The sequence below is a fragment of the Ischnura elegans genome, chromosome 4 (genome assembly GCF_921293095.1).
Source record: "Ischnura elegans chromosome 4, ioIscEleg1.1, whole genome shotgun sequence".
NCBI classification, from domain to species: domain Eukaryota; kingdom Metazoa; phylum Arthropoda; class Insecta; order Odonata; family Coenagrionidae; genus Ischnura; species Ischnura elegans.
In genome coordinates this window covers 60532817-60557863 of record NC_060249.1, presented here as the reverse complement: position 1 = coordinate 60557863, position 25047 = coordinate 60532817, and the positions used below count along the sequence as shown (strand labels likewise).

Sequence of the window (25047 nt, the reverse complement as noted above, 5' to 3'; positions counted from 1 at the left end):
CACTTTATCCACCCACTTTACTCTCTCCAGCCTTCTCCACACCCACATCTCAAAATCGTTGATATTATATACCTATCACTTCTTCTCAAGGTCCACGTTTCACATCTATGTAGCACAATACTCCATACATTTCGCCATTCTCTTCCTCAGCCCTAGAGAGAAAAGGGAAATATACAAACGCAATGAACAAAAACATTCAATTTAAAATTCTAAGTAACAGCTATTTAAGTTGCGTTTATTCTCTTCCTTCTAATACTTAGTTATCCAATAAAATTTAAAAAAATTTTGTTCCCATATTCCCTTTCTCTCACCTAACGTCCTCATTCAGGACCAAAGTGCAAGGGATTCTATCCGATCGAAAATCGACAGGCGTAAGTGATAGCGGGGCTCGGTGCCAAGAAAGCCAGGAAAATGAGATATTCGCCGTACGAGCTGGGGTGCTGGGGTAGGGGTTAGGCAGAGCGGGAGGTTGTGGGTAGAGAGGGCGAGGTGCCAGAGAAAAGCGGCCCTTGATGCACTCGCGATGCGACTAAGTTCATTTCGAAGTGTGAGATGGAGAGTATGGGAATTATATCCAACAATCGGAGCCCGCTCCTCATCTTCACTCAAAGACAGCATCCATAGTCCCTAGCGAGGAGGGAAGATGGGCGCGGATGATTCAAACCTGACAGAAAATTCTGTGGAGATTCCTTAAGAACATTTTTACAGTATTCCCCAGGTAGTTTGGCAGAGTTGCCAAAAATATTAAAGCACATTTTTAAGAAACATTTTCAAAATTCTTAATATGTAGCAGTGTCTTCAGATGCTTTAAATATTTCCCGAAGAACCTAAGTAATAGACATGACGTTTAGTAAAGATAAGTATTAGATATTCCAACCTGATAGAAAATTCTATAGAAATTCCTTAAAAATATTACCACACTATTCCTTACGTACTTCTGGAGAGTTTCTAAAAATATTAAAATACTTCTTTAGAAACTTTTGCATAATATGTTATGGCAATGTATGTAGATACACTAAATAAATCCCGAAGAATCTTAATTATTAGTCAACACGTTTAATAAAGATAAATATTTGAAATTCGAACCTGATAGAAAATTCTAAAGAGGCTCCTAGAAAATATTCCCACAGAATACTCCAGGTAGTTCTGCAGAGTTTCTCAAAATATTAAAATACTTGTTAAATAAACTTTAGCATAATCCTTAGCAGTTTCTGTATATAAACAAAATAACTACCGATGAACCTGAGAATTGGAGTATCGTTTAATGAAAATAAATTTAAGAAACTTCTGCATCAAATAAATTTTCTTTTAAGACGGTTCGAAAGTCATATTCCGTGAAGATAATTTTCTATGGAAAGCCTGCATGCCTTGCAATATTCAAAAAGTTCCTTCGAATGTGTTTTTTAACTGGACCGTTTTTTCTGAATTGCTTACATTGAAAATAATTCTACAACGCATATATAAACTCATGAATTCTCAATGTAAACAACCTGATTTTCGCCAAATGTCTAAAATCTAGGGTAAACTTCAACATATAAGTAAGAAGAAATAAGAAAGAGGAAGATTTTATTTTATGATTTTATTTTTCCCATCCTTTCTGCGATGATTTCAATCCATGCGGCATGCAAGAGAATGCAAGTAAGAATGGATTAGGACTAATACCACCTTTCTTAAAAAAAAACTCCAAACAAGCCATTTTTATGATAGCAGATGTGAATCCCCATCTTTTCCCCTTCTTTGCCACGGACAAAATCATTAATTTTCGTAATATCTTTTTGGTCTTAATAATTAGCCGCCTGGATGACGCACAGCCACCCCTTTTGAACGACAATAAATTAGATGCAGGTGACCCCTTGGAAAAGAGAGATCTCAAGCTCGCTAAGACTGCTTTCCGAAGCATGCATGTACTAGCTGTACTCTCTCATGGGATCGGATCCGTTTCATCCCGAAGGATGTCCCTGCATTAATTCTGAAGAGATCGCGCGCGCTCCCTCGCGGAAGGCTATTAAACGTCGTACTAATGGCTCGACTGGGTTACGAGACAGACGGCGCCTCAGAAGGGGACAGTCCCCACTCCCCAGTCGCCCGACATACTACTACCATCTCCGTGCATTTATCAAGACTATGTGTGCTGCCATATAACTTGAATACATAGTATCAATCGACCGACTTCCGACTTCTTGTATCGCAGAGGCCCGAAGGATTATATGAGGATGGGGTGGTAGACAGTCTCTCATTGCGCTGGAATCCGAGCGCTGCGAAATGAGGCAAAATGATGAATCATGATATCATTGATATCAGTCGCTATCAAGGAGGTTGTTAATACACTGGAGGCGCTCTATTCGAGTTTTTAGATTAGTCAGAATTCCGCCATCTTGGTCTGACAATTTTTGGACTTAGTCTCAAACAGTGTACGCATATTATCAATTATTCTATTCCTTATATCGCCTCTGATTTATAAAATGAAAATGCAACAATTACATCCTGATTGTCGTCAGGGTTTTCTGATCGTTCGTCATACTACTGTGTATATTTAACTGTCCATAGAGTCATATCGTGGTGATAATATATCGTCGTGAACGTACTTTCGTACTATTATTGCGACTGGTCCGCTATCGTAAGATTTCCATCGGCTGTTATCTTATTAATTATCAGTAGAAGTGCAGGGGAATGGATATTTTACACTTGTAAAATGTTATTGTCGGCTAAGCTAGTTGCACAGCGGAACCGTGGTGATTGGCAATAATTTTTCCTTGGGTAAACATATTCGAGGCATATTTTCACGAAGCCTTCCCTTACTGATAGAAAAAATGTTTACTGTGTTCGTTTGCGATAGTTTATTTTAACGTAACAACGATCATGACCGAATATTTCATCAAATAGTTAGCATTGACTCTTATGGGATTATCAGTGTTTTGGTCAAAGTATCTATCTATCCTATCCTATCTAGGCTATCCTACCCAAGCACCCCCAAGCACTCAACGCTCGGAACCAGTACATTTACCCCCTCCAGTACATTTACAACCTCCTTGGTCGCTATTGATTCATAAGATAGTTAGTTAGAAGTTAAGATGGAGTCTTTTTCCAAAGTATGAACTCTATTTATAGCTGTTTATAATGTTTTTTTTTGGGCTTGCCCCGCGTACTTATTGGTTAGTTGCCCGACGTTTCTTGGCTGTTGCAGGTCACTTTTTCTGAGGGAATAAGGGAATGTTTTATAACACCATGTTACGCGTAGCGTGTTGCATGAATTTGTAACTTTTTTGCAAACATGTTATATGTAACTTGTTTCATATGACATGTTACACAATTTAAACGCACCTAAACGATTTTTTATCTATAAGGTCAGTAACAATTTTAAATTTCGAGAACAAATCTCTTTCCTGATATATTTTTTCCATATAATTATAAAATATTTGCTAGCAAGAACAGGTGGGATTAACGCTACTACCCTCCCCTTAAATAATTTATGCAGTTTCCAGTGTTATTCTATGGAAATCTTTGATATTTAACATAATGAAAGAAATTGTCTATTTCCACACATCTCTATTTCTACCGACCCAGGTTTTGGCATATAATGTCATTTTCAAGGCCTTATGGGCAACGTAAGCAATGACGAAGGCCTTGAAAATAGCATTATGTGCCAAAATCTAAGTCGGTAGAAATAGAGATGTGTGAAAATGTACCAGTGCTTTCATTATGTCGATTACCCTCTCCTGAAAGTGAGAACTTCGGGGAGAAGGTTATATGCGTAGAAAATTGTCTTGGGCGAAGAATGTCGTAGGTGATAGATCAAAACAAGTGATGGTCGTCTTAAATGACGATGAATACACGTGTCCACGCCTAAGAGCATCTTTAATTCAAGTTTCCGCGAATGTAGAGCGAGGGATAGCGGAGCGGAGTCCCTTCCTTTATTCTTCCTTGATGGATCGTTAAGAGGACGGCCGAGTGAAAGACTGGATTCGCTACACGTGTCAAGTGTGTGCAAATGTTCGGAAGAGACATTGTCGTGCACGAACGACCACGAAAGCGAAACATTCCGAGGGTACACTCATCGTACATGTCTCCGTAAATGGTGTTATGTTCAACTGCGGAAAACGAATAATTAATTAGCAATATTTCACAACAACAGCAGTAATATTATGTGTGTAAATTTAATAGTTTCACGATATGAACGAAACGAGCGATTTTTAGGGTCTGTAAATCTTATATATAAAAATGAATCGCAAAATGTGTTGGTAAGCGCATAACTCAACAACGCCTGGACCAATTTGGCCAATTCTTTTTTTAAAATGTTCGTTGAAGTCCAAGGATGGTTCTTACGGCGAGAAAAAATCGAATAGTTGCCGGGAAACCCTAAAAACAGCCCTTTTCTTTTTCACACCTGGGACGACGAAGTCCAGAGTCGGGACCTGGGACGACGGAATTTCGGATCTCGAAAAAAGATCAACCCACGGTGGGATCAGACTACGGCACCAGTACGATCATACTACGGAATAGACCTACGAGTCTGCAGGCGCTCGAAGGGAAGAAAATTTTTTTGACGATTTTCGAAGTGCCGAGAAATTTCAGTCCAGAGTCCGGACCTGGGACGACGGAATTCGGACGACATTTTTCAAAGTCCGAAGCCGGACCTGAGACGACGGAGGGTCTCGCCGAGTAAAGCAAGACGAATCCCCCAAGCTAGGGCTGAGTCTCAAGAGATCGCAGCGTGGCAGCTGCTCTACCGAGTACAACACCCCGCTCGGTACCAAAGTCGTCTACAGACAATTCCGAGACCCGACACCGTCCTCAGTCGGTCACCCATGTTCGACCGCTTGGGGGAGGCATCCCGTCGGCGCTGGATACGCCCCGGGAGCCCCGGTTTCCCCGATCGGCAAGTCGGCTCGGATGCCGACGCACCCCTAAGCAAGGCGCGTCGACTAAGAGCAAGAAAAGTGTCTCGAGCCTGCCGGCTCTCGGGCCTCCTCAAATCACCGTTGCCTCATCGGCTAGAGGGGATTCTGCCTTAGAGGCGTTCAGGCATAATCCCAATAATTCACACCGAATTATTACCAGGGTGACGGTTCTGTTCAGGATAATTTTTTGCAAAGAATATAAAAAAGGTAGGAACAAAACACTGCCACATTACAAATTTTTTTGACAGGACGAAGTCTGTCGGGTCAGCTAGTTAAAAATAAAAACAAAACAAATAGAAACTGCTGTCAGCAAAAGCAAATGGATAGGATGAGAAGCCAAATAAAATGCAGACATCATAAACAAAACATGACATGCTTAATACATATGATTTGAACTCAAAAACGTGCCTCGTAATTTTCAACTGATTCAGATTGTGGAGGCAGTGTCAAAGTGAAAAATGTATAAGAAGTCAGATTTCTCCCAAGGTGTTCCAAAACGCCATACTTCATCAATAATTGACCCCATATTATTGATGTTGGAGTGATCGTTCAATTTTTCGATTCCACCGTACTCGAGTTACCTATCCGCTCCATGGAATGAATGAAAGTTTATTTATTTCATATATAAAGGTATAGGAGATGAAATTTAAGCAAGAAATAGAAAACTGCTATCACAAGCATTATCATAAGCACAACAGAATTTATGCTCCCTTCTCGACTCTGGACACGAAAAATTGCTATCGCGGGCTTCATACATATCTCTTAAAAAAATTATATTTTATATTTCCCATAAAAAGAGAGGAAAGATTAGCGCACTTATACTGTGAGTAGAGACTACACAGTTAAAAGATAGAATTTGATAGAAAGCACCATTCAAAGGCAATATTTTGGCATGAAACGACCGCTCTGTTGGCAACGAGGTCGGCGGCATTGGCCATTGAATTGAGTCTTCCCAAAATGACGCCCTCCTCACTAGGAAAAGATAATGTGCCATGTTAGGTAGCCATTTTTACGCCCAAAAATAGGAAGTGATTGACGACAGATGCAGAATATGAATCGGAATAATGAGAAGACACAGACATGTGACGTGACAATGCGCCCGCATGCAATTATCGAGTGGGTTCACGAAACAAAGTATGCTGCATCAACTTCTAACGTAGCAATTACCCACCCATGTGACACACGAAATTACGTATTTGAATAAAAAAAATTTGACTATTCAAGAGAAATTTCGCCTTTTAGGAAATCAGGCCCTAATAATTACGAAAAAGTAATAAAAGTCGTTATATATCGATGGCTAAGTTCTAATAACACGTATCTCAAAATTTGGCCAGTTTGAGACAGTTATCTTAAAAAAAGTGTTATCAATAAAAAAAAAAATTTCAAGCAAAAAACAGAATTTCTCTTTGCAAATGTAAGATTCTTTTTCAGTTCTATAAATTTTTGGTTCTTAATTTCAGTGCACAATTAAAAATATAAATCATTTCTTTTGCTCTCATGAAAAGTTGCTATTTTTGAAGCTTAGCCAGGGAGGGCACAGGGGGCACTTGCCCCTCCAAAACAATTATTTTCAACAGAAAAATATTAACCATTGACAATAATTTATTCTACTCCACCAATATGTTTGTAGCAAAACAGCTTCCAGACGACCCATCAACCGTGTAATTGTAAGGGCCAAAATAGCATAAAACGCTATTTTTAGAGATAATATGTTCATATTTTTCCCAGAGGAGGGCACCATCCGCCCACTGGGTCGTGCCTCCCAAGGCATATCGTCTAGGTTACGGCCCTGATTGGTCACCTTGTTACAATCGCGAGCTACTTGGAACACATGACAGTGTTTACTTGCAAAATATAAAACATTCGCTGTGTATTTAACTATTAAGAATCAAAATACGTACCAGATCAATTTTCCACAAGTATCTATAAAATTATCGAATTTACATTTCTAACCTTAAATACACTTTCAATTGATTTTTTAGTTTAATTTCTCATGCATCCTAAGGCATTTGCTTGAACAATTGGGAATGGTTATTTTTAATAGCGACACGGAGAACATAATATTAGAGACCCACTATATTTCCAGGTCCGACAGAAGCGATAAATTAAGAGAAATGTTTTGCCGAACTGATAAATTTGGTAATTCGTTTTTCCTCCGAACCATAAAGTACTTTAATAAATGCTAATCGTAAATTCGTTAAAGCATTTCCGTGCCTTTTAGGTGGCTTGCGGGATGGCATGTAGATGTAGACATCTATAAGTCTTCAGTAATTAAATTATCTAAACGAATTCATTCACAATAATATCAGATAGCCAATAAAGACTGATGAGGAAAAATTTGAAATTGGAATCATACCTCCGAAGTAAGTCATTTCACGGACGATAGCGGACTGTACCCTATTAATCTACTCACATTTGAATCACGAAATGAATAATAGTAATTTTTAGCCATACTATATAAATCCTTCTACTAAAATTATGTATACAGCACATGGAATGCTGTCCTTTATGAACCGTAGATTAGATAGAAGAAAGACACCAAACCTTCGTCACTTTGACGACGCTATTTTTTAGGTTTAAATGAGGTTATTTTTGTGCTTTAAACTAATTACTTAATTTTTAGTTAACTATTAAATTTTAAATGTTAAATTTTATACTAACACTTTAAAGTTTAAGTCAAATAACTTTCATTGAAAATGTTTTTTATACTCTTTTTACTATGATTTATAACAAAAATTTTTAATGTAAGGTGCTGGAGAAAATATTTAATATATCAAAAAATATATTTTTCAAAACTTTGGAATTTTAGTTTGGCGCGTCGAAAAAATTACGAAGGTTTAGTGATCAAGGGATAAGAGGCCGGGAGAATACAGATTTCAGCAGAGAAAAGAGATTGATTAATTTTTGATCGCAATGAGTTTACTTACTTGCCCGCTATCGTGTTAAAAATGATTCTTGGAGTATTTTTCTCATATATCCACAGTTAAAATTTTTAAATGAAAGAATAATCATAATTCTTGTTGCTTATTGACCAAATTATTGCGCTCATGCCAAAATTATATAAAATATTGCAATTAGGTATGTTGCATTCCTGGCATAGGCGTTGTGCGCATTTACGTACACACGTTGGTTGTCACGATGGCCCGAAGTTTAACTTATGACCTTTGACCACCATTATGACCTCCGTATGTCAAAAAATCAACAATACGGATCTATAAACTGCAAAACCGACTTTGCCACCCTTTAAAACCGATGATTCGATACGTTGGTTTTCATGATGGCCCGACGTTTACCTCTATGGCCTTTGACCCCGGTATTAACCTCAGAGGTCAATTAGTGGATAATACGGGTATTAGGACGATACCATTGACTTAAGCACCCTTTAAAACCCATGTACAGATACCTTTGTTGGTATGCTATTCTTTTTGCCACCCATATGACCTTGAATGTGGCCTTACTGGGTCAAGTGTTGAATTTTCGTAAATAAAAGTATTATTTTCGGTTTTCTCGTGTACGAAAACCTAAGAATTGACACCTTGGTCCATGAACTTCAGACTTTTTTCTATCTCGATTTTTTTTTAGCATTGAAACCCCATAAAACGAATTCAAATGTTTGGTTTGGACCCACATTGTTAGGACAAAAGGTCAAAATTGTTAAATTTTGTTCACACTCAACAAAACTTCGGACCTTTCCCCATAATTATGTCAACTTTCATGAATGTTGCTCGATACGAAGTTACTAAAATTAGAGGTCAAAAATGATACACGACCAGAGGGACAGTCTGTATAGAGTAAATCAATGAAACTATGGACCTATAAGCAAAACTCTGAAGGAAATTAAAACAAACGCGAAGCAAATCCGTCAAGTGCATTTCCTGCTTGCGCCTAAATTGAGTCTAGCTAATCAAACGGACGGACCGCGTGACTGATGAAGGCGAATCACGAGTGTAGGAAGGAGTTGGAGCAGCACGTGCAAGTTAGCGGAGGCAAGAAGACGAAAACTAATTGGGACCAATCTGGAGCACCACGGTTGAGTGAGGACCACAATGAAAGGATTATCGACGAACATGACTTCAAAGGAAGACCAGAGATGGATCAAGTACACTGCTACTTCTGAATTGCCTACGCCGATGCTCAAAGGTGAAGGCTAGCTAGGAGGGATGTGGAAAAATGTTAAGAGGATGCGTCACTCCTACTCATACATTATATTAATTCCAATAGATGGAAATATTTCGTTGGAAATAGTCACATAAGTCCAGTTTCGTTAAAATCCTCTAACTACCGTATTTAAGTCCAAATAAATCCAATACATGCCAAGATGAATTTAATTTTAAGGAAAGAAGTAGTTTTTTATGTCTATATACTTAATTTTGAATGTAAATTTCTCTTTTGATACCATCGATCCAAGGGCGTACCCAGGATCATAACAAGGGAGGGGGGGGCAAGCCATGGTCTAGGGGGTAAGCAATGGTCTAGGGTAGGGAGGGATTTATGAGATTATTTCCTTGAAAAAATAGTTTTATTTTGGTTACATATCTTATACTAATATATATCATTTTTTGTGGGTTTCAAGATACAAATTTGTTGAATACTTTTGTTTCAATTCAGTACTGATTTTGCTTAAAGACTTTTGCGATTTTTGCTTCAAGGGGGGGGGCAGCTACCCCCATCTCCCCCTCGCTGGGTACGGCCATGCATTGATCACCAAACATACTTTAAAAAAACTTTTTAACTTTTTCGTATGCTTCAATGAACTAGCGTGATGGTAAACTAAGAAGATTTGGCAGAGACCTAATTACACCGTGCATTAATATTGAAGAGAATGTTTAAAAATTTGCTGATCACTGATAATCATGTCAAATATTCAATAATATATTATGCATGTCCAAATGATTGAATGATCTAACACCTAGCAAACACACTTCATCATTTTAGTAACTAATGCTAGCTCGCTGAACGGCTAATGCTTGTTAGTTATCGAGAGGGAAAAATATAAATGATAGGATCCATCATGGCTACACGGAAAACTATTTATATCCAAGTGTATAATGCTTGCTCATTCGTGCAGACTGGTCCTCACAGTAACTGGAACCGCAACCATGACACCACTTATCCCCATCTACTAATATTGATAACGTGTGTTGGTTCAAGCCAGCGGGAATATCTCATCAGGTAAATATAGAACAAAAATGCCATGTCTTCATCACTATCATTTGATCTCCGAATTAAGCTTTTGGCTCGGTAGAAGATATGCTCCAACGGAAAAAATCGCTTATTATCGGTCGCACTTGTTACCTTGCAGCTGCACTTGCAAGCTATATTAACCAATGCTTTGAATACCTGATAGTTGGTTTTATAGCAAAGAAAAAAACATAACAATAATATCATAAATTCGTTGGCACAATCCGAGTTGGAGCATAAATAAGTCGATAAGGTCAAAAAATAAAGAAAAAACATACTAATTTTATAAGTTAGTCAAAATAAACATCGCTATCCATACATCTTAACCTTTAGACTACCAACGCAATTCATATTCCACGCAATCGGATTTCAATACCAATAGTTTTTGGCAAATGCCAACACCAAAAAATTGGCAGTCAATGAGAATGCTTCTTTACAACAAATTATATCTTGTCCATGAGTAACCAGTCCATGATGAGGAAAAAAATATCATGTGTTGAGTACATCAAGTAATCACATAACTGAAGAAAATGTGGGCTCCACCCATCGAGATAAGTAGGCCTTATTTGTGTAATAGTCCAGATGTTAACAATGATAAAAATATTTGGTGTAAATCAAAAAATAGTTGTTTTTACCATCCGTGCCAAAAAGTGACCTCATTGCGCAAAAAATATCTTTGAATTCTTCAGCCCTTTGTCTAATAACATTAAGTTTGGCATTATATTTATAGAACTTTAATCCGTAAAAAAAACTTCTGTATTTAACTTCAGGGAACCCTGTGAAATGCCATCGCTGCGTTTAGCCTCATTAGTTGGATGATAAAAACATAAGATAATTATGGCACTTCACCGATTTACTGGTGAATTTTGCCAAGAAGTTCAATAAACAATGAGGTTTCACATCTCAACGCACCTTGAATTTACTGAGCACCAACATTACTACAATTTCGGAATAAAAAAGAAATCGTTAGACGCTATTACTTGAAAATCAACTATAAATTAATGAAAGGGACTGTTATTTTTCTGTAAGTATGCATGTTTAACTGACAACACGTGCGTAATTTAGTTTTAGTTTCTTCATAATAAGAGAAAAGATCACTTATGCCTTTTCAACTATTGAGTTTTCCCCTTCCTAACTATTTTTGCTTATACCTACGAGCACCTGCTGATGCGCCATTGGCTCAGAACTTATTTTTAAACATTTATAAGATTCATATGTAATCTAATCACTCAATTTAGTATGTTATACTGTAAAATTTACGTTATGTTGTAATTTGGTTAATGAATACCTACCCAGTGGCATGAGTTTACAACTGCAACTTTTATAGGCTACATGTACGTGCATTAACACGTTGCATCATATATCATGGATCAATAATGTAAAATAATCTTTGTGCTAGTAAACAACTTCATTAACATCAATTTCCCAAAATCCTTGCTTCCTCAAAGCCATATAATAAATAGAATATAATGAAATTGAAGGTAAAATCAATTTGCTTCAATAAGACATTAAAAGATTTTCATATTCAGCAATTAACTCACAAACTTATAACTGTGCTTGAACTCATAACACTTCTCCTGAGCTTTTATCCTCGATGGCATTTAACATTTTTAACCATCCCATCGATAATATTCTGAAATTGGACGGTTGAATTTGTGCCTTGTCGATTCGGACCATGAAAACGATCGTTTCAAGTGACATCACCGCTACGTGAAACGCGAACCAATTCATTACATACCAATTTATTGCCAACCCGAATCCGATATGGATGGGAACCCACATCAACGTCTCCTTTAAAAGCACAAAAAAATCTGATCGCACCATTTTAAAACGGTTTGCTGAGGCTATCAATCCATCAACGCTTTTGGCAAACCTCTATAAACAACCTCAAGCCCCTGAAATAAGCAACATACGGGGTGGATGTTTGTGGTTACGCTGACTTCACATTGGTAAGGGAAAGCTGGATTAAGTTTCTTGGCAACTCATAAAGAATCTTTATCGATGGTGAGTTACCATAAAGAGCGTCAAGTACACTGGAAATTCCCAGTAAAAAAAGGCAAGGGGAGTGATTCATGAGCTTATTTAGATATTCAATTTTCAGTATATTAAGCCCTTTATATATTATGATTTGGCTACCTCCTCCTTCAACTTCCATTTTCTCAAACGATCATTCAATATTCTTCAATCACAGTAATTGAAAAATTAACCTTTCATTTGTCTTCCTCGACGAATTTTACAAAAATATTTCTTTCGTTCTTTTGATTTACGCTGAAATTACATCCACGCCTGGACATATATACAATATTTTATCCCAGTTGCAACCCACATTCACACTACATCCGCTTGTTATGATACTCATTCACAAATTATGGGACAAATTGTGGGCATAAATATTCACTAGCTTTGTTGTTAAAGCCATATTAAACATGTATCCCAGTATCTAATCACTCACTGGAGCCATGACCGAACCATGAACGTCATTTCTCATTATATATTAAGTGTATAAATGATGTATTTCTTGCCTCTCTTCAAAAATCATTCAAAATTTGCAAATATAATTAGCATTTCACTATTTATCTTCGGTCTCACTCATCTCACGGCTTCGTACGACAAAATCAACGCCTCAAAATATCATAAAGAAAGGAGCACAATGCAGTGGAAACCAGGAGCACAAAATTGTACATAATTTAATAAAAATTAATCATAAATAAGTAATTATAGCTCCGGTATGTATTTTCAAAACTAGAGACGAAAAGGAATGTGAATGATCATTGCAGCCTCCTGAATACCATTCAATGGCTAAATCAAATATATTTCATGTACGTGCATAGAAATAAATGCAACACTCTCTCATTCAGATACGTGTGAGAAGTATAGCCCTTTCCTACTCAGAGCTGCTTCTAAGAGAAATTAAATTTCGAGACTTCTCATAAAAAAAATGAAAATTTTCTACTCAATCATAATTTTTGTGGCAGCTACATATTTCACCAATAAACTTTAGAGCATAAAAGAACACGAAGTTTAATTATTTCCTCAATAGAGCTGAAAATGCATATATATTTTTGATTTTACTTAGAAGCAACTTTGAGTTACCATGGTTTAACGTTGAGTTTACAATAGGAAAATCCAACATTTTTGAAAGAAACAAAAGTGGATAAAATCGTCATCGTAATCATATCACGTTCGTCGGCTCAAAAATCCTAATGGGAAAACTCGTTATCGCGGAGCAGAACTCTCTCTTTTTTTATTTCTTTCCTCCCATCTCCGCAGTCATTTGCCAAAAGTAGGAAGATACCGTGAGAGATAAACGGCATATGCCACTCCAACACATGCACACACGAATCGGCAAGCTGGCATGTTTTATCTGGGAGCTGGGTGAGTGACTTAATGGCTCAGATTAACCACGGTCGTTCCACAAACGCTGCTTCAGGGAATCAGCTTCTTAGACGTGAGGAAAACGCACTTACTCATTGCCAGCATCTCCGGAGCACTTCGAGACCAGTGTATGTATGTGCGGCCAAATCATCACAGCATCATCTTCTCGGGTGATTCCACGAACCGTGGATGCGCGATGATGACCATCTGTTTTAGTGGATCACGCATGAGGCCTTGAACATGCGGAATTTATTTTTAATTTTTTTCCTTCCAGCAAAAAAAAAGTGTCTATCACATGGAGAGTAGGGCGTCAATTGCGTTTCGTAGAAGAGTTAGGTCCACGGAAAATGGAATCGTTTCCGGAATTTCATGAATGAGCGGTGCAAGTTGAGTTCGCGCCCGAAATTTGCTGATCAAATACTCAAATTCTCTCGACGGTATTGCAATATCGAATTAATTGAACAGAGTGACTCATTAAAATTCATTCAAATAAATGGATGGCGAATTATTTTCAAGATTCCATTATTACCTTAAAAAATTCACGATGATCGGATGTTTTTATGGAAAACTATGCTACCTTATCATCTTTTATCAGTATTGATTAAGAACACTTACGCACATAGGCTGATTTAGAGGAGGGCACGGGGGCACGTCCCCCCCCAGATGCTTAAAAATATACGAGATTTTTAGTAAAAATATTAATACATTTTATATTTTACTTAATATAAAAGTTATGAATATTTCTGTATCAATATATCTTATAATAAAATTAAGATTACATTTCGTAGCCAAATCGTTGCTTGTAGTTTGTAAACACAAACAAATATGAGAAGACCGTTTGCATGTGAGACCCTGGTTGCCCCCAGAAAAAACCCTGGATCCGCTCTTGCTTCACGCATCTGTTTACTGCGTACTCAGAGACTTCAAAAGAACAAAGCGTCAAAGGTTCCTCTTTGGGAAATTTTATACTCGAGAGACTAAAATACAACTGAATTATGATCTTTACTATTAAATAACACAAATTATTAAGCACGTGTAAAGAAAATAAGGAAATTATTATTAATTTCATACACCTAAGTGGAAACTTCAACTATCCAAGCCTAAAGAATTCTTAATCAGTGCATAACTACATAAATTATACAGTGATTTATTTCACCAAGTAAATAGTTGCTATCAACTTTAGTATCATTCGAATACAGTATTTACACTAAAATTCAAAAATTTTGCTAATATTACTTTGGTCATTCCAAACATCATGTGAACTTGGGATTATTTTAATTTTGAATGGTGTGAAGGAAATGGGCTGCGATGTCCTCATACACCTAATTTCATGATTCGAAATCATAATTTATGTGATTATTTGAACGAGTTCACCCTCTTCTTATTTTCTTCCACAATTACCGCCGGTAGTAGACAAGCTTACCCTCAATTTCCTTCAGCTATTAGTAATACTTTTTGCCAGGGGGATTGATTCAGAGCCATCACTATTGCATCTGGTAACTGAGATTGAGAAGTTTCAACAATTTATTCCCAAAGTTACGTTCGATGAATACACAATAAGGCTGGCAAATTAGAGCTGCGATCCCTAAGTACTGATTTATCCCGCAATGTTCGAATGACTTCACGAACTTTATAAACCTCTTGTTGAAATTAATAATACTTCTTTACAGGTTATTGTCAAACACTTTCTGCAGTTTCAACGACTGAGGTTTACAGTTTGTGAACCATAGCTATAACGCTAAGTCGTTGGAAACGCGTTCAAAGTTGAATAAAAATCTGCGGAATAATCAATGTATTATCTATTCCAATGTTAAATTGTTCCAACAAGTGACGTCTAAGGGAGCTTTATACAGTCGTTAGTTCCACATTTCTCTGATAGCAGCACTAGTGAGCGCCATTTTCCCACTTGTAAGGTCTTGGGTAAGAACTTCCCATAGATAAGACATTTTTTAGCGCTCGACAAAAGGCGGCAAGTGAATTTATCATGAAACTACGTGCTGGCTGGTTAATAACTGGCGTCTTACGAAATTTTAAGTTCTTCGTATGGGTGGTTCTCTCGAGATCGGAAGCCGACCAACTCGTATTCTGCGACGCTCCTCCAATTTAAACTCAGTGATAAGGTTATTCAAACGATCAATTGCTGGCTGCCTTTTTGAGATACATAACCAAGCGTCGTGTCAGACTCAATCAATTTAAGATATAGTTTTCACCTAACGTATCGGGTCAATCAAGGGATGGTTTGGACAAAGCCACCTTGCTGGAATAAGAATCACGGTATAGTGACTAGCATCTATACAACTTGAATTGGCCCTTCATAAGAGGCATCACTAACCGCCCGACCAATCTTTTTCTTGACCTATTTTATGTTAAAAAACAAACGCAATCACCAAGAAATGTTTACAAAAAAAGAGATTAGATCAATTTCAAAATATATTTGCACTTCAAGCAGAAAATCCTTCTTTAATATTTTCTCTGCGGCCACGTTTAATTATTACGTTTCAAATAACGTAAATTGTTGACGCTAAATGCACCAATAGTATTAAGATGATTGCTTTAGATTTATACGAGTAAAATTTCTGGGTTAAAGGGCAAAATACGAGCGCGAGTGATGCGTCCTCTTAAGCCAACTAATGCAGTTCACAGACGACGGGAATAACTTCTCAGGTACGTGTCCAAAGTCGAACTGATTCGTTCCTACTCCGCTGATTAGATGAGGGACGCATTGATACAAAAATGACACATCACGCACCTACTTTCATTCTTTGATTTTGACACGTCAAGTCGTTAAGTACCTGTTATCTACGCTTACCTTGGTGGACTGATAACTTCGAAACAGAACATTGCATTTCATTCCTTTTCCTTTCCGTTATCACCCAATGAACAGTGTGGGATTTTACGGACAACAGATATCAACGGGTTGGACAGCACTGTCTAAAGAATCAATAATAACTTTATAAAGGGTTTGACGACGATTACACAGGGTGAGCATAAAATCTTGCCCTGATTATAGAAATTTATTGTAGAATAACCGTTTGACTTAATAATTTAAATTTGATGCTGTTAAATCGGTCAGTATTACTAGTATTTTTACGACCACTTACGCTTGTAAACTTCGACGTGTGCCCCCTCAGTAAATCGGAGAATTTCGAAGCGGTATTCCAGTTCCAGCCAGGTTTTCTTTAACATGTGTTCTATCGCAGTGCCCACAGCAGCTTGTATCCTAGCTATCAGTTCGCCAACGTCAGCAACTGGTGTGGTGAAAACTCTGTCCTTGATATGGCCATTTAAATTTAAATTATCATGTCAAACGGCTATTATGGTCACCCTGTAGTAGTAAATCCCCTAAAATATATGAGTGAATGATAATAACATAAAATTGAATCCATGAATAAGGCGAAAAGAAGAAAGTCATTGCGGGGTGTGTACGAGAAACTTTCAAGGGTACAGATCTCATTTAGGGACTTTGATTTTTAATCTAAAAAGTAGTTGGATAAGCCCTTTGTGAAAACAATAAACGTTTCATTATAAGTCCCAATGCGATCAATGCTTTTAATAAACGTTTAGTGCTAAAGTTAAAAAATTATTTACTAAAATTAAAACGTTCATTTCGGGTACATTTTTTTGCTACGTATTTTCATCCATTAATTTCCAAATTCCAAAAAAATGATTTCATAGCAAATATCATAAATTTTTAATTTTGCATATATGACATATTAAAAAAGATAACCGTAAATCATCAAGAAATACCGAGAAGAAATTATGATTTTTAAATAGAAATACAAGAGACTATAAATTGATTAACATTATGTCAGATCGTGAGAGAATCCACTAGACGCAACATATGAAAAATTGGAATTGCTCCATTACAAAATAATCAAATATTGAAGACGATACGATCCGTGTACGCGATTTAAAATAAAAGTCGTTGAAGCCAGCATGTAAATCGATATGATTGTTGAGGTGGAACTCTTGAATGATCCTATAGCAAACAAATAAAATATCTAATAATATTAAAGTATAAAAATATCATTTATAAAAAAACACGTGTTATTAGAAAGAAGAAAATAACGACCTACGGCATCTTAAATTATTGAAAATTTCAAATGTGATAAATGAGAAAGTTAAAATCTTAAGAAGAGCATTTCAGATATCAAAAACGAAAAAAGTGGTGCACATAAAAGGTTATACCTGTTTTCTCTAGGAGACAACTCTGATATATATTGAGCGGCAAGTTTCAATTTTATAATCTTAAGTGCGCACCACGTTTTTCGTTTTTGATATCAGAAATGCTCTTCTAAAACTAATTTTAACTTCCTCATCAATCACATTTGAAATTTTCAATAACTTAAGACGCCGTCGGCTGTTATTTTCTTCTTAAGTTATATTTTTCTCTTATTCTAAAGTCAGTTAAGTACAGCTATAATGATTGCAGCGCCTGCATTTTGGCGACCATTTCTGGAACTCCAGATTTTATTTTTATTCCTAAATATTTCTCGAAATTCTGTCCAGATCGTGGTAAAAGAGTAAGGAAATGGCGTTGTCATCTATTTCTGAAACTTCCTGTAAATTTCAGTGCTCTGGATAATCGAGAAGTGGTCGAAATTTGAGTTGAAAGCTTTTCCAGAACGGACAAACGAGAAAGCGAGTATAATAAAACGTGGTAAAAATTAGGGATAGTCGGATCGGATAACTCGGATCCAAATATCCGCGGATATTACCCTTCATCAGATACATCTGATCCAAAGTCGCGGAAGAAGACATCGGATCTGGATCCGAAATTTTGAATTCAGTGAATGCAACGCACAATAAGGGTGGAAAGAGTTCCAATTCTCTCTTTGAATGCGCCGTCGCATGCGATTCTTGTCTTATTCATGAACCGTTTTGTTTGAAAGCTCTTGTAGAGGTTACTTGGGAGAATTTCAGCCGTGGAAAATAAAAATAGCAAAATACAAGTGGCACATAGTATGACTATTCCCAAGAGGTTGAAAAATCATCGGGGGAATCTCAGCGACAGGAATTTGAAAATTCATTTGTATCCGAAAATATCCGATCCGAAAGATCCGGCTCCGAAAATCAAGGATCCGATCCGAATCCGGATCCAATAAAAACCCTGCATCCGTCCATCCCTAGTAAAAATATTAAAATTAAGAAGAAGGAGTTTGTGCTTTTACATGAATATATATTCACACATTTACACGACCATCGTTTCAACGTTAGACGTCATCATCATCATCTAACGCTGAAACATGGTCGTGTAAATGTGCGAAAAAATATCCATGTGAAAACACAAAGTTCTTCTTTTTAATTTTAATAATGAATTGCTTTCACAAAGCTACGCCTAAAACAACCAATTTTAACAGCGGTAAAAATAAATAATGAGCCATCATTATAGACTTGAAGTCGATTGAAAGTGGGTCGCTTATGAGTGAATGGGCATAGATTAGAGAGACTGTATACTGAGTATTAACCCGTTCAACATAACCAACAGTTTCCTTAGGATGAAATGCAGAAAAAGTTCAGAAGGCTGACTAAGGAAAGATGAAAAAGTGACGAGGAGGAATGAAAAAAATGATACAACAAGCACTTAAGCGTTTTCTCAAGTCATGAGTGCGCCCACTCGCATAACCAGCCTTCCAAGCATGCACCAATGTATACATATGTTTCTCATTTATATATATACGTACGTGCGCACACTGCTAGTCGCGTACATTTCCACCATCACTCCCCTCTAGACGCGTAACGGCGGGCGAATTAAAAATAGCCGTGTAGTAAGTTCCTCATCCCCTAGAAACGTATGTGTGTGTGTGTTGTCGCATAGTGGCCAGAGGGAGAGGGGTGGAGTGGAGGGGAGAGCGTGGGAGGGGACAAGGTCCTCCGAGGCATTTGCACGCGACGCCTCCCGTGACAAACTAAGACCTCCACTTCCTGCTCGTAATTATATTCATTTCCAGAGCCACCTCCTCACGACTCGTCCGACACAGCTCCCGCTACAGATTGTGAGCGAGATATCGGTACAGTGGAACTATAAATCTAACATAATTAAATACTTAATTTATCAATAAATAAAGAAAATACTTGTCTATTTACATTCTCAAGGAAAATATGCAAGCATGGAGGAGTAAAGTCTTTCAAATTTTTTTAAAAATTATAATCGTCAACTGCTAGTTCTTGGGGTCTTAGCCATGATACTTCACATGCTTCTTGTTTACTTAAATACTTCTTTAGTTCAAACGACCCAAGTTTTGGCCTATGATCCCATTTTCAAGGTTTTTCCTTAAAAATGTCATTTTGTGCCGAAACAGGGGTCGGTTGAAAAAAAGGAGCATGCGAATAGACAATTATTTTCATTATGTTAAATATCAAAGATTTCCACCGAATTATATTTCATTAAATATCTTTGAATTATGATTCGTTTATACATCTGAACCAGTGGATGGGGGTGATAAGGGGATAGATCCCCTCAAAGCCTCAGAGAAATAAAAAAAATATTTAAAACTATTGTTGAAGTTTATTCGGGATTGCCATCGGATAAGGTTCTCCATCTCTGCCGACGTTTTGATGGCCGAGTCGTCCATCGTCATCAGGGCTAGCCCTTATCCGGTGGCAATCCCGAATAAACTTCAACAACATCATACGCCGGGAAAACCTCAGATCTTTCTTCATTTAAAACTATTGTCTATTTTTTACATATAAAAACTACATCAATGTAGCACTGGTAGAGGCCTTAAAGAAAACCAGGAGTACACCTGGTGGAGCCAAAATACCCATTTTTCAAAAAAATATAGTTTCCATGAGTAATTAAATCATTCAAACAATGACGGCGAGGTAAAAATTCTCTGTTCGTAGAAACATTTCTACTGATTTACTCTCTGGAAACTGTAAAAAAATCACTATCGGAAGTGATATCGAATCACTAGTATTCTTGGCAATAGGGAAGGGGAAGCGTCTCGAAATATAACAGTGACTGCAAATATATTTAAATGATTTTAACCGTTGTATAAGTGGATTTCTATAACAATGGCCCTTCAAAACAAATGCTATAAGGGAAGTTGGAGGGGGTAAGGAAAGAGAGTGGGAAATATTTGGATTAATTAGAATGCAGAACAAAAGAATAATCTGCGATTCGTAAAACAGGACATAAATCGTGTCACAATTGACCGAAACGGCCTAAAAATTGAGGTGTGGCGCTTAGGTACCACGAATTCTAAAATTTCATTTTTATAAATTCAACTTCACTAAATTACCGACTAGTAGATAAAAAATATTACACATTCGTTGATTAAATTTTTGACTAAATATAAACAATGTACGTGACCATGAATATGAATTCATTGCTTTAACTCTACTTCTGATTGTGATGAAAAATAAAATTTTCGGCGGTAAAATCATTTATATTTTTTTTCACGTGGATAATAATTGCTATATAACTCTGTTGCGGACTGCGACAAACATCTCAGTTCTGCAGTATTACGTCATAGTAACGTACCTGGTGGAAATTATTGTCGATATATGTCCAGCTGATTCAATTACACCCTCAGCCGTCTACGAGTGCCTGTCATTGATTTTTGAAACCAGAGGGATGGATGCTCAAGAAAACGCAGTCATAAGTCCTTAATCTAATCTAATAGGCAAGGGCGATCCTTATCCCACATCGCACACAGCCTTACACAGCCAGAAAGCAATAAGGGGGGATTTGCTAAAATGTATTTGAGACATGTTCACTATTGCCTCTGCAGGTGAGCCGAATATAAACGACAGTGACGTAACTGGGGTTGGCGAGACGGGAGTAAAAAAAAAGGGTTTTGTTCTTTGAAAACAATACCTCTCCTCTGATTCTTACCATTGCGTTACATTTCTTCCAAACTATAGCTTCAGCTGCAATTTAAATTCATATCATCATCACTGATCAACAGCTTTCATATTGTTAAGGTTTTTAAATTTTAACGCTGCTCTTCACTCAATTCTCCTTTCAGCTAATCTTTTCATACCAACGTACTTCTTCTCTTTCACATCCCTCTTTACCTATTCCATGTGAGGTAATCGAATAAAAACAATAACAACATAAAATAATGTCCTCCACGTTAAGAGCTTTAAACCTTTTGATACTCTGTGGTAATTCAAAGTATTTATATTTCGAGGTGGGATCAGTACTATCTGTAAATAAGTAACGATGTGAACGTCCCTGACAATGAAAGAAGAGGTTATAATGAATAAAACTAAAACTAACTTGACCAACATTATATTTACGGTTTTCAAATTTTATTTTAGATAAATATTACATTTTACAACTGATAGTTCTCAAATCTTAATCCAAAGGGTAGGACTTAGTGACAGATACACATGAGGGGCACTGGGGGCGCGCAACCCCCCCCTTGCGGGGCCCCCTTCATTGCCGAGCATTGCAGAATCACAATTGTATCTTTTTTATATCATTAAATGGCATTTTATTGTATACCTGATTAATCATTTTAAATAAAACTTTCTTAAGCACAGCATGTAACTTAATTCTTTTTTGTTACGATAAAAGTATAGGTAGCTCTAATTATCTTTTGCGCCCACCCTAGAGTTTTTTTCCGTATCCGCTACTGGTTAGACTTTTCTGATTCAGTAAAACTGAGACGAGAATCAAAAGGATACATTGGTATAATGTTTTCACTTAAGTTTTATCTCAATGGTATTATGGAATCGTTCCTTACAGAAACCCCATTTACAACCCACAATATTTAACCCATAATAGATTTAAAACCAAAAGAAAATTTGAGAGGAATCAAGAAAAATTTTACTTACTCCTGTAGTTTAAGAATTTCGGCGCTAAACGAATAATTTGATGCTCAGTCTAAAGCCTTTAGAAAAGTCGCACTTTTGCAGTTTCTGCATCAAACGGTGTTCTAAATACTGCGTATTCATAGCCAGTGAGTCAATCATTGTAACAAACAGACCAAAGTTAACTACTTATAAACGTATATACATTCTCTACATGGGGCCAAAGGTTATTTTTCTGCCCGCTAAAATTTAGCGAATTAAATTCTCAAATGAAATCTTAAGATTTGCCAAAGACTGGCTTTTCTCTCAAGAAATGATGAACATTTATTTTGATGTTACTTCTTTGACAACACTAATGTAATATTTACAGAAATATTTTTCGGCACACATTTTTGTTACTTGATGGTGGCTCAATTCTGGCCTTATGACCTTGGAGACAACCTAAATCTCCCTCTCCTTTGTTATTATCAACAGCAAAATCAAAATGTTGGGAGTAAGTTAATAATAATAATTATTAATACAATGTACTAGAAAGTCAAATTAGATTAAAAATTCGGCTATGGGGTTTCTATAATAAATGATTAAATAGTTTGGTGTAATGTTTTTTCCCGACTTCGGTGGCGCGCGGCGGGATAAAGTCCTCGCTTGCCAAACCAAAGGTCGCGGGTTCGAGTTCCACCTGGGTAAGTTACCCATATCCAGGGCACGGCTGATTTTGACTATTCGAATGTTAAAATGTTATCGAATACCCCAATTTAAAGGAATACTGCTGTTTGCGGAAGAATGAAAATGAACAAATAAATAAATAAATGTTTATATTTAAATAGTTTTAACTTAAAAGATAGCCTGATCAATTTTCACAACAATTAAATAAGAATATAACGCCTTTAATTATTTTGTTGTTTTACTCGACCTTTATGGCAATAATATGCATGGGTACTGAGGACCATAGACCTTTTCCCTAACTTAACCTTCCCATTTTTTAGAACCGACGAGGAAGGAGGCGGGTGTGGTTTTGATGACTTGAGGGAAGCACACTCAATGGAGAAATGAGCGCAGAAGGGGCAGAAGAGGGAATGGAGTGAAATACGAGATGAGCGAGGAAAGCAGAGACCCCTAAAGCAGAGAGACCCCTAAAACAAGGAGCCAAGGAGAAAGGAACTTTTAATGAGGGGCGGAGGGTAGTAAGGACTATATGGCGAGTCCGGAATGAAGAAAGAAATGAGCAGGTATTGCATTTATGATGATTGGGGGAAGGGAAAAGATAAAAAGCCGGAAAATCACCGCGACGTAATGATGACGCTTGATTTCTAGAAATAGAATAGTCCGGGAATTGAAGAAATCAAGACTTGGCTTTTTCCGCACGGTGATATATTGTGTCCGACCACGATTTCGTTACAACGTTCCCCTTACAAGTTACCACCTTACAAGACCACGTTTCTTTACACCCTCAAATAAACCATATTCGGTCACAATAAATCACCATGTGGAAAAAGCCAAGTATTTATTTCTTCAATAGGGTGGTTTCCTATTTTTTTAAATTGCCTAAATCGAAAGATTATTACTCCTTACAGGGTGGAACTTTAAAATTGATCAAATAGAGCATTCGAGGGCAGTCAATGGTGGAATTAAAAATTTTATAAATAAGTTTAAAATGTTATGGAAAACGAAATTTAAAGAAAAATTAATATTTATTGATTTTAAAAATTATTTGCTCTGAAAATTTTTTAATTATTTATTAATTCGGTTTATTTTAATTATATGTATTATACTAACATTAATTTTCTTGGATTTAAAGAAAATATATTTTTTAAATTTTGTTTTGCATTAAATTTACTTTTCCTTTTATTGGGGGGGGGGGGGGCGGCAGCTGCCCCTTCTTGCCCTCCGCTGGGTACGCCCATGATTGGTACTCTCTCAAAGCCATTTTTTAATTAAAAAGATTAATTGTTGAAGACAGTAATTATTATAATCGCACATTTCATCCAACCTTAATTTTTAACGTCCTTAAAAAATACATAGTATTGAATAAAATGTCCAGAAGGCTGGATACCCATGGAAAAAACTTGTTCATTGGAACTGCAAAATGCACCCAAAACAATGTCTGCGTTGTCATAGTCAAGTTACCTCGGAGTTGCGACTCCATGTTTATGGGCAAAAAATGCTTAAAATTGTTTCCCCTATCTTCTCCTGAAGTATTGCAGGTTTTCCTTCTGAACCAACCTGTATATCTTACCATCAACGACACAGAATTTAAGTTATTCCCGGTGTATGCTCTGCGGGAATAGTTCTCGGGTCTCCCACCGGGTGTAGATTCTACCCGTCGAAACCTGAGAACTATTCCTGCTGACCATCAACGAATATATGACACAGTGAAATTCTTCGACTTTTCCAAATTATCCATTTAATAGTGGTAAACCTACGTAAGCACTAAGTTCAGCAGCCTTCACGATGGACTCTTAAAAAAATTGCCTTCACAAAAAGGTTATACGCCTACACTGAAATAAATGAGATAGTAACTTGAAAAATGTTATTTTTCCGAGAAGGCAACTTACAGTGACTGAAAAAAGGAATAGCATCCCACTTCTGACACCAAAATTGCTGCCGGTCGGCGGAGTTTTTTTCGCACGCTCCAAAAGATGACGCGTGGAAGTGATAATGACCAAAAATAGGTCCCTTCTAATCGTACCTGGACACGGCCCATTAATTTCCCCATCCCCCCTAATAGCCACGCTTTCAAATGTGGTCCACACAATTATTTTTATTCCGGGGCAGTTAATTTTCGACGGGCACTATCTTCTGCCGTTTTTCTTTTTTTTATATAAATGCT

General features: G+C 37.0%; 1 pseudogene; it reads left to right on the top strand.

The window, feature by feature from the left end:
- The first annotated feature begins 8826 nt into the window (after positions 1 to 8826).
- LOC124158150 overlaps positions 8827 to 25047 on the top strand; it is a 43971-nt pseudogene continuing 27750 nt past the window's right edge.